Genomic DNA, 8506 nt, shown 5'->3' on the forward strand with positions numbered 1-8506 from the left:
ATATGGATCATATCGGAAATATAAATATTATCCAAGTCGTAGATGTTGCCGGAAACGGAAACATGGTACGTATCGGAAAATATTATTGGAAATGGAAATATTGCCGGAATCGGAAATATTGCCGGAAACGGAAATATTGTCAGAATCGGAAATATTATCGGAATCGAAAAAAAATTCCGGAAACGGAAATATTAAATATTTGTTCGAAACGGAAATTGATTCCGGAATCGGAAATATTGAATATTGTTCGTATCGGAAATGAATTCCGGAATCGAGAATTTAATCGGAAGCGTATCGTACGAATTAGCATCGGACGAGGCCTGCCAGACGAAGGCCCAGCACGAAGCCGGGCCATCGCCAAGCAAGCCAAGCGCAACAACCACACGCCAAGCATGCGACCAGGCCCAGCGCAAAAGCCAGGCCCACCCGAAGCTTGGGCGCGCGCGCGGGGCTGCGAGGAGTGGGCTGGCGCTGTGCGTGGGCCGCAAGGCCTGCGTGCGGTGCTAGCGTATTACTCGAAGTGTGTTACTCGAATCCTAAGGCTACAGGGATTCGTCATATGATTAAATCTAATCCTAAAAGATTTAGTTTATTTAATTAGAGTCCTAGTAGGATTATAATTAAATAAATTAGTATCCTAATAGGATTCCAAATCCTTTTCCATAACTCTATAAATAGGTGCCTAGGGTCACATATTTACACAGAGATTATTCAAGTATTCAAAGTGAGTTTTTGAGAGAAAAATTCAGTCACACAATTGCCTAAAAGTGCCGAAAATAATAGTACCTTAAGGGCGATTCTAGTTGGTCAATCTTAAGGCGGATCCGGACGTGCTGTGGACTATCTACGGAGGGACGACACTTGGAGTCCTAAAGACTTGTTCTTGTTCGGTTCGGGCGCAGCTAGGGAAGGCACGCAACAAAGAGTATGCATCTAAACTATGCTAAATGATTATGTGTAAATAATATGTATTCCTGGCTTTATGGTTTTTGCGCATGATTTATGAATTGTCATATGTATCATAACCTAACAGGGCTGGCCTTGTTGCCACCTTTCTTAGCATTCCTCTTCTTTCCAGATTTCTTGAACTTGCCCCCACGCACCATAAGCACATCTTGCTTATAACTTTTGAGCGTCTTTTCAGCGGTCTTCAGCATACCGTGAAGCTCAGTGAGCATTTTGTCCAGACTATTCATACTGTAGTTTAGTTTGAACTGATCATACCCGTTATGAAGAGATTGGAGGATGGTGTCTGTTAGTTTCGTGGAGTTCCACAAGAGGGGGGGGGGAATTGATTTTTGCAGTTTTATAAAATTATATGCGATAAGGAACAGAAACAGCAAAATAGAGCAAGCACAATTTAGCGTGGAAAACTCTCTAGGCCCAATAGAGAGGAAAAAACCACGGCCCCTTTGGGGACTTAAACACTTCTACTAATTAGGCAAAACAACTCAGTTTCTTTACAAGCCTAATCTACTCGGGCCACAATCTGTAAATCACCTCAGATTACAGATGACTAGGAACAACCCCTCGTTGTTCCCTTCTCCCTATGAAACAATCCCTCAATTGTTCCAACTCACTGATCTCTCTTGAGATCTTTCACTCTTGCTCTAGTAAGCCTGACTCAGGCTTAACATACATCAATTCAACTTTAATAAAATACGGAATAAATAAAAACTAAAGTAGATACGAAGATACAAGACCTACCAACCAATACTGCTCTAACCGGGAACAGGTACAGACTCTTAAAAATAAAGACTTTAAAGGTGATACCTGAAAGCTCCGGTTAAAGCTAATGAGTCTGATAAAAAACTCGAGATGATCTTTTTGGTATATTTATAGTGATTCTGTGATTTACCCTAGAATCCTAGACTCCTAATTCTAATCAAATTAGGACTCTCTTAAAGATAGAATTCCAATAAGAAACTATTTAATCTTTGAACAGGTTTTACACCTATTCGGATTCTACTTACCATATACCTAAAGATTTTAGTCATCTTCGAACTCTTTCCAAAGATTATCTTTAATTGTTACCGAGTTAATTTAATCATATTAAAACTTCTTTTAATACGGATAATCATTTGGTTTTACACCTAGTATATTATGCTAACTCTAAGAACTTAGGTGATGACTCTTTAAGACTACTGTTCCCAGACCTAGCTTGAACTGACCATACCCGCTATGAAGAGAATGGAGGATGGTGTCTACAGCCATTTCCTGAGAGAACTGCTGGTCCAGCCGACTCATATTCTCAATGAGTCCAATAATTTTGAGAACATGTGGACTTACGGGATCGCCTTTCTTAAGCTTGGTCTCAAGAATTTGCCTATGGGTCTCGAACCTTTCGACTCGAGCCAGATCTTGGAACATGTTCTTTAACTCACTGATGATCGTGAAAGCATCTGAGTTGATGAACGTTTTCTGCAGATCTGCACTCATGGTGGCGAGCATTAGAAATTTCACATCCTTGTTGGCATCAATCCAACAATTGAGGGCTGCCTGAGTGACCCCTTCGCCTGCGGCTTCGGGCATCGCCTCTTCCAGGACATACTCCTTTTCTTCCTGCATAAGAACTATTTGCAAGTTCCTTTGCCAGTCAAGGAAGTTTTTCCCGCTCAACTTCTCCTTTTCGAGGATTGATCGAATGTTGAATGACTTGTTGTTTGCCATTATTAAAACTACTATTGATAAGAATAAACAAATAAATAACCATTCACAGTTTCTCTTAATAAACTTAAATTCTAGCATACATGCATAATTCAATGTTCATTAAGCATTTTATTCAAGTTATGTGTTCCGGCAGGTGTGAATAAAATGATTCCAAGACCCTAAAATCCATTGAAGAATTAAGCACATTATGTATTTAGACTCAATTCTAAAATCTTTTAGGTAAGCAAAAGTCTTTGGCTAATATTCTAGAAACTACTCTTGGTTGATAGGTACGTCTAAGAAGTTATTAGGTAAACCTATCGATTTTGCCACGACATAAAAGGACTCCTTACTTATATCGTTGAGTTTCACCAAAACTAACATGTACTCACAATTATTTGTGTACCTTACCCCTTTAGGACCAATAAGTAACACCTCGCTGAGCGAAAACTATTACTAGATTGATGTAAAGGATATCCAAGCAAGTGTTTATTTTGGCATGGCACCTTTTAACTCAATTTTTAAGTTTGGAACTTAAGGCTCTTACTATGTTGGTTAGATTTTAAGTGAACTAAAATCCTTAATCATGCAACATAATCAAGCCACGATCTCATGCATAATTAAGACATATTTAAAGCAATAAATAACTTAAAGCATGCATAAGATAAATGTGATCTAGTATGGCCCGACTTCATCTTGAAGCTTCAACTTCAAAGTCCGTCTCGAAAATGGTAACTTCGTCTTGAATTTCACCGTGGGAGGCGCCATTTTCTTCAAATAGGATAAGCTATAATTAAACTAATTACAACTATTTGATGGTACGCAGACCATATTTAAATTGAAAAAATAATTTGGTGCATTAGACCAATTACATTCAAATTAATGGTACGCAGACCATATTTTCTATCCTGTTTGGGCCATACTAGTCAGTCCATAACCTGCAAAACAGTACATATACAATATATACCATTCACCCATTCATTATCATGAATGGCCCACATAGCTGGTTAGTAAAACACGTTATGCATCACATAAATATTTGCAGCAATTAATTAAGGGCACCAATAATCTACCAATTATTCAGTCCTTATTAATTCTAATCAAGTTGTTTAACCTTAAAGGATTTGTAGACCTAATAAGGAGTTTATGACTAAAAATGCTCCAACTTAAACCAAAAATTCATATGCTTTACTAATTTTAAACATAAAAATGTATTTCTAGTCTAACCGGAAACATACAAATTTAATTAAAATTTAAAGCTCATATAAATTTATAATCGAATCCATTAATTTAATTTATTTCAGTTGAATTAAACGAATTTAAATTAATTCAAGATTTAATTTTAGTAAAATAATTAGTATAAATAAAATTTATAATAATTATAATGTTCAAAATTAAAATCCAAGAAAACAATTTAAATTACGAATTTTTAAATTAATTAAAATCGTTTCCGAACTGAAAATTAAAAATGAAATTCAAAACGCATCAATCGGGTCAAGACGAGGCCATGGGCTTGCGCCCATGCCCCGTCGAGTCCACGAGGCTACATCGCCCCTCACGAGTGATCGCACAGCAAGGCACGAGCAGCTGCCACGCGCAAACGCAGCAAGCCGAGCCACGCTTGCGCGCAGCATCGCTCGCTGCTTCGTAGCGCAGCAGTTGCTTGGCGAGGTTGAGTGAGGCAGTGCTCGTTGCTGCGAGGCACCCCTCGCTGCCCGCGCGCGCGCCTGCCATTCTCGCTCGCCTTGCTTCTTCGCCCATCCGCCCATGCATCATCGCAGCACTCGACGCAAGGCAGGGCTGCTGCCTTGTGCTCGCGTGCTACTTGCCTTGCTCGTTGCATTCGTACCGCATGGGCGACGAGTTCCCTTGCTCGTCGTCGCATGCCCGCACTATACAACACCCCTTAAGGGTAACACGTAGCGTCCATTGCTTTGTGCGTGCAAGTTTTATGAGCGAATTGCATAAAAATTAAAACTTTTATTTCCAAAATTAATGACAAATTAATAAATCATATTAATTTCACAATTTTAGGGCGAAAAATCGAAAATTTATTAATCAATTAATTTCCGATTAACTTGGATTCAAATCTAGGTCATAAAAATTTAAAATTTAAAATTTAACACAAATTAACAATTTTTATTGTGGTTTTTAATCATTACTACCTAATTAAATTATTAATTAATTATGAAAATCAAATTAATTCTAAATTATTCGAATTTCAACAAATTAATCATAATTACAAATTAGGTTGTATAATTAACAAGGCTAGGCATTCAAACTTGTTAAACATATACTGTAGGTCAATCAAAAATTCAAGATTTATCAACAAGAATCGCAAATATTTAATTTAACATCTTAAATTTACAAACTTTTGCGTTCGAAAAACTAAAACCTCCGAAAAGTCATAGTTAGGCTTCGAATTTGGGAATTTTGGGTTCGGCCGAAAAATAATAATTTTGCCAAAATTTTAGAATGCCTTTTACATGCGGAATTGACACAAAAATCACTCGATTTGGATGAGTAACGAAGAAACTGCCGAAAAACTGCGTACATATAATTAAATAAACGCAATTTGCAATTAATTAACAATTACGAAAATTAATCACCCCTTTTAATTCCTTGCAAATTTGTAAAATTTAACCATGTTTATGCAATTTAGATTATGAAAATAATAAGAGGCTCGTGATACCACTGTTAGGTTATGATTCATATGACAAAATATAAATCATGCGGAAAAACCATAAAGCCAGGAAAACATATTATTTACACATAATCATTTAGCGTAGTTTAGATGCATACACTTTGTTGCGTGCCCTCCCTAGTTGCGCCCGAACCGAACAAGAACAAGTCTTTAGGACTCCAAGTGTCGTCCCTCCGTAGATAGTCCACAGGACGTCCGGATCCGCCTTAAGCTTGACCAACTAGAATCGCCCTTAAGGTTGCTTAGGAATTTTGGCTATTTAGGTGCAAGTGTATGGCTGATTTTTCTTCAAAATCTTACCTTTAGAATACTTCAATTGTGTCTATAAATTATGACCCTAGGCACCTATTTATAGAGGTATGGAAAAGGAATTATAATCCTACTAGGATTTGGATTTATTAATTAGAATCCAACTTGAACTCTAAATAATAAATTAATCTATTAGGATTAGGATTTAATCAATACACGAATTCCGATAGGATTAGGATTCGTTACGAACATGAGCATCGTATGGCCACGAACATCGCACCACCCGCGCAGGCCTTGCGGCCCACACGAGCAGTCGTTGCTCGCAGCCCAACAGCACGCGCAGCGTGCGCGCGCTAAGGCCTTGCTGGGCCTGGCCTTGCGCTGGGCCTGGCGAGGCTGTTGCAGCTCCATGTTGGGCGCTCGGCTTGCTGGGCGCGGGCCTGGCTTCGTGCTGGGCCTTCGTCTAGCAAGCCTCGTCCGATGCTAATTCGTACGATGCGCTTCTGATTAAATTCCCGGTCCCGGAATTCATTTCCGATACGAACAATATATAATATTTCCGATTCCGGAATTAATTTCCGTTTCGAACAAATATTTAATATTTCCGTTTCCGGAATTATTTTCCGATTCCGATAATATTTCCGATTCTGACAATATTTCCGTTTCCGCCAATATTTTTGATTCCGGTAATATTTCCATTTCCAATAATATTTTCCGATACGTACCATGTTTCCGTTTCCGGCAACATCTACGACTTGGATAATATCTATATTTCCGATACGATCCATATTTCCGTTTCCGGCAATATCATCGTTTCCGGAGTATTCATTTCTTGCTTGTGACGATCTTAGCTCTCACTGACACCAAGATCCGTCGATTCCGAATATCCATAGATGGATTATTTAATGCCATTAAATACTTGATCCGTTTACGTACTATTTTTGTGACCCTACGGGTTCAGTCAAGAGTAAGCTGTTGATTAATATTATTAATTCCACTTAAACTGAAGCGACCTCTAGCTAGGCATTCAGTTCACTTGATCTCACTGAATTATTAACTTGTATAATTAACACTGAACCGCATTTATTAGACTTAGCATTAAATGCATATTTGGACCAAGGGCATTATTTCCTTCATATGCATCATTGATTGGTTCAATAATGTTTGCTATGATATGTACACGCCCGGATGTTTCGTACGCACTCAGTGCTACGAGCAGATACCTGTCAGATCCAATAGAGGCACATTGGACTGCTGCCAAGAATATTCTGAAGTACCTGAAAAGGAACAAAGATGATTTCCTGGTCTATGGTGGAGATGATGAATTAATTGTTAAAGGCTATACGGACGCAAGTTTCCAAACCGACAAAGATGATTACAGATCACAGTCTGGGTTTGTCTTCTGCCTCAACGGAGGTGCAGTAAGCTGGAAAAGTGCTAAGCAAAGCATTGCGGATTCTACAACTGAAGCGGAGTACATTGATGCATATGAAGCAGCAAAGGAAGCTATATGGCTAAGGAAGTTCATAGGTGAACTTGGTGTAGTCACCTCCATTAAAGAACCAATAGCTCTGTATTGTGATAATAACGGAGCTATTGCACAGGCAAAGGAGCCTAGACACCACCAAAGAGTCAAGCATGTACTTCGTAGATTTCACCTTCTACGAGAGTTCGTTGAAAGAAAAGAAGTCGAGATAAGCAAGATTGGAATAGATGACAACATGTCAGATCCATTGACTAAACCTCTGCCGCAGGCGAAGCACAACTCGCACACTGCAACTATAGGAATCAAGCATATTTGAGAATGGCTTTGATGTCCTTGTTTAATGTTTTAAAGTTTTAGAGTTTAATTCTTTGTAAAACATTATTGGTTAATCATTCACAATAAATGAATAGAATTCATATTTCCATTTAATTTGTGGTTTATTAAATGATGAGTCCCTTCAATTTGACGATATATTCAAGATAGACTGTCAGGACCAGTCCTGTGACTAAGAAATGTCTATCAAGTGAACTTGAATGTCAAAGGTTGAAAATGGTTCCTCGTCGGAGTTTTCTATAAAATTGGACGCATAGAAAACGTTAGACGACTAGAATGCAAGATGACTAGTAGTTTTGTTTCTTGAACTATGTGGACATGGCAATGTCGTAATCATTTGCATAGATACTTATTTTGGGAAGACTAGTATCGGACAGACCTATGAAACTTTACTATAAGAGATGAAAATCTGTCATAAGTAAATTTCATTAAAAATTATTAGATACTAATCCTCAATACCTGAGTGATTTGAGATTACTTGTTTGAGAACTGATTGCTTTGACGTTGTCAACCGTCGCACCGTAAAAGGAGGCTATAAAGGCAACGCTCGGGTAATCACCTATCAAACGAAGTCTAATCTCAAGATCGTAAGATTGAGATTGTCCTCCCAGAAATCGGGATGAGATGCTGAAAGTTGTACAAGGCCACTCGGAGAGCTAGAAACTGTAAAATGCATGGCCGTGCACAGATGAATCATAGGCTATGATTATCTGTTTATTTGATCAATTGAACTCTAAAATCGAGAAACACCTCTGGACATAATAAGGATGACAACTCTTACCTTATGTTCAAGAACAAGCATAAAGCGACAAAGGAATTAGGAAATGCATACTTGTCCCAAAGGACAAGTGGGAGATTGAAGGAAATAATGCCCTTGGTCCAAGTATGCATTTAATGCTAAGTCTAATAAATGCGGTTCAGTGTTAATTATACAAGTTAATAATTCAGTGAGATCAAGTGAACTAAATGCCTAGCTAGAGGTCGCTTCAGTTTAAGTGGAATTAATAATATTAATCCATAACTTACTCTTGACTGAACCCGTAGGGTCACACAAATAGTACGTGAACGGATCAAGTATTTAATGG

Source organism: Spinacia oleracea, chromosome 4 (assembly GCF_020520425.1).
Source record: "Spinacia oleracea cultivar Varoflay chromosome 4, BTI_SOV_V1, whole genome shotgun sequence".
NCBI classification, from domain to species: domain Eukaryota; kingdom Viridiplantae; phylum Streptophyta; class Magnoliopsida; order Caryophyllales; family Amaranthaceae; genus Spinacia; species Spinacia oleracea.